Genomic DNA, 3,855 nt, shown 5'->3' with positions numbered 1-3,855 from the left:
CAGCTTTGTAATAGCTTGAACATGAAGTAGGTGTACTGAAGGTCAATACAGAAAATAGCATTTCAAGAAACAGAGAATTGTGATGAACATTCTACTGCTGTAGCCAAACTGGCTGCTAGTTGTAAGCAAAGCCCAGATATACAGGGTGGTCCATTGATGGTGACCAGGCCAAATCTCTCACGAAATAAGCATCAAACGAAAAAACTACAAAGAACGAAACTCGTCTAGCTTGAAGGGGAAAACCAGATGGCGCTATGGTTAGGCCGCTATATGGCGCTGCCATAGGTCAAACGGATATCAACTGCTTTTTTTAAATAGAAACCCCCATTTTTATTACATTTTCGTGTAGTATTTAAAGAAATATGAATGTTTTAGTTGGGCCACTTTTTTCGCTTTGTAAAAGATGTCGCTGTAATAGTCACAAACATATGGCTCACAATTTTAGAGGAACAGTTGATAACGGGTAGGATTTATAAATTAAAATACAGAACGTAGGTACGTTTGAACATTTTATTTTAGTTGTTCCAATGTGATACATGTACCTTTGTGAACGTATCATTTCTATGAACGCATTCTGTTACAACGTGATTATCTGTAAATACCACATTAATGCAATAAATGCTCAAAATGATGTCCGTCAACCTCAATGCATTTGGCAATACGTGTAACGACATTCCTCTCAACAGCGAGTAGTTCGCCTTCCGTAAGTTCGCACATGCATTGACAATGCGCTGACGCATGTTGTCGGGCGTTGTCGGTGGATCACGATAGCAAATATCCTTAGCTTTCCCCACAGAAAGAAATCCGAGGACATCAGATCCGGTGAACGTGCGGGCCATGGACCATAGCCATGGCCTCGACGACCAATCCACCTGTCATGAAATACGCTATTCAGTACCGCTTCAACCGCACGTGAGCTATGTGCCGGATATCCACCATGTTGGAAGTACATCGCCATTCTGTCATGCAGTGAAACATCTTGTAGTAACAACGGTAGAACGTTACGTAGGAAATCAGCATACATTGCACCATTTAGATTGCCATCGATAAAATGGGGCCAATTATTCTTCCTCCCATAACCCGCCAAGCTCGATGATGTTCCACTTGTCGCAGCCATCGTGGATTTTCCGTCGCCCAGTAGTGCATATTATTCCGGTTTACGTTACCACTGCTGGTGAATGACGCTTCGTCGCTAAATAGAACGCGTGCAAAAAATCTGTCATCGTCCCGCAAATTTCTCTTGTGCCCAGTGGCAGAACTGTACACGACGTTCAAAGTCGTCGCCACGCAATTCCTGGTGCATAGAAATATGGTACTGGTGCCATAGATGTTGATGTAGCATTGTCAACACCAACGTTTTTGAGATTCCCGATTCTCGCGCGATTTGTATCACGAAGCAAACACCGTCCGCACTGGTCGAATGTTACCTGATACCAAGTGCTTAGACGTTTGTGACTACTGCAGCGCCATCTATCACAAAGCGAAAAAAGTGGTCCAACAAAAACAATCATATTTCTTTACGTACTACGCGAATACGTAATGAAAATGGGTGTTCCTATTTTTAAAAAACGCATTTGATATCCGTTTGCCCTATGGCAGCACCATCTAGCGGGCCAACCATAGCGCCATCTGGATTCCCCCTTAAAGCTAGTCGAGTTTCGTTCTCTGGAGTTTTCTTGTTTGACGCTTATTTCGTGAGAGATTTGACCCGGTCACGATCAATGGACCATCCTGTATATGATAACCACATCTACAATCAAATCATGTGTAAGAACACAGCAGTCTCACTCATCCTCATAATTAAGAGAATCACTGTACACTCTCTCATCAGTACTATTACTGAAGAGTACCAAATTCTTCATTACATACATGTTGCAACTGCAGTAATAATTGTCATATTGTGCAACAACCAAATACCAGTCTTTCAAATCCAATAGCACCTGGAATATCCAGAAGATTACCCACCCACGTACTAACCAGACCTGACATTGCTGAACTTTGTTGGTTGTGTGAGATCCAATGTGGCAAGACTGTTGGATATATTGCTACTCATATGGAAGAAACCAGCTAGACGCTTGACTAATACATCACTCATACAAAGAAACCTTTAAATTGTTAAAATATACTCAAAAGATGACAGCCTGGTAACACAAACAAACTTAACTAGAACATAAGCACAAACACTAGATATGTTACACTAGACACCTGAACATCAGGAAATATGGTACCTCCAAAGTACCATACACTGAGGTCTGTATTGATCCTGCATAAATTCTATCTGGTCTAGGACTAGAATAACTTGTCTTTGATATTGATGTCATTGGAAATGGTCATTTAGTAACAAAATTAGATATATGTTACTTTTCAGGAAAAATTTTTTTGTTCTTACCTTGTATCTTCTCACTATACCATAACACTCACAAAAATCATATGATCAAGTTAGGTAATCATCAAATAACATCAAATTAAGAAATTTTTTCCTGAAAACTAACACTTATCAAATATTGTTATGCTATTTGCCCAGTTTGTTCGATATTTGAGCCAGAGTCAGTAGGTTGGGAGGATGAAAGTGAATCTTATCTGCAGTGAGGTTACCACCTCAACGCTCAGCGGCTTATACTGACTGAGCATATAACGAGTGTAACAAGGTCAAGGTCACTCCTGACGAGGCAGTGCATATTTTGTCTTCCATTCCAATGATTCATTCGAGTCGCGTGAGACATGGTGGGTTGGGTCAAAGGAAGTAATAATTGTAATTAAGGCATCGATATGGACTCAGTTTCACTGATGCTTGATTATGTTTAATTACGGTTTCTCCAACTGACGTCGTGTTTACGATTGTGTTGGTCCCATTTCTCTATGGAACAAAGTAAGTAGTAGTCTCAGATTAACACTAGTATGATTTTTGTAGCGATAGGTTTTTCGAGCTGCAGCAACCCATATTTGACGTCCATCTGAAGACAGTGACGAAATATGGTATGCACTTGCCTACGTCAGCTACTAATCGAGGCCTTTTGCTGTTGACCCATCTTGTACCTCCATTTAGCATTTGAAACTCTTTGTTAATCTTCTGTATTCTTCTTGGAACCACAGCTTCTCTGTCGTCTCTTGCAACACTCTATCCCCTCTAAAAACAATCCAGTTGTAGTTCGTGTACTTTTCTCTTACACTTAAATGTAATAACTTATTATGTGCTTCAACAATTATAAATCGGTGCAATTTATATCTTTGTCTAAGTAGATCATTTCGGTCATGCTATTAATAAGTACCAATTGCGTTGAAGTTTAATGTAGTGAAAAAAGTGCAGCAGTTTTGATTTGTCTCCTATGGTTTCCACCGATGTTGGTTTTGAGTGAAGGTAGCGACACTATACCTGGATATACTGCACAACAGACTTGATAACATCCATTTTTGTACCCCTTGGCTGTGTTGTGCAATACTAAGCAAGGGGAAATTTTCAAGAAATAAGGTCTCACTATTTACAACACTACACACTTTTAATAACTACCTGAGATTCTGATAAAAATTCATATAATAGGCATGTATTCTACAAGCTCGTAATCATAGAAACACTGTTATAGAATTTTTGCTGCAGAACAACCCATGTTCACATTACTGTTGTAATACTATTCAGCTCACTATCCTTCTTTTTTTTGTTTTTTAGAACACTGTCCTGAAAGGTAACAAAATCACGGTGCAAGCTGTAACGAATGACAAGGAGGCCACCATCATCCTCGTATCCAAAGGAACGACGCCGTAAAGTTGATGAGTGGGAGTCTGGCTGCCGGCTAGTCGGCAGAAGTGGCGCAGCTCTATCGTTTCTGAGCTGTGGAGAGTCGAACCCAGGAGTAGCCC

The sequence above is a fragment of the Schistocerca cancellata genome, chromosome 7 (genome assembly GCF_023864275.1).
Source record: "Schistocerca cancellata isolate TAMUIC-IGC-003103 chromosome 7, iqSchCanc2.1, whole genome shotgun sequence".
NCBI classification, from domain to species: domain Eukaryota; kingdom Metazoa; phylum Arthropoda; class Insecta; order Orthoptera; family Acrididae; genus Schistocerca; species Schistocerca cancellata.
The sequence above is the reverse complement of the archived record's forward strand: the minus strand, read 5'-3'. Positions refer to the sequence as shown.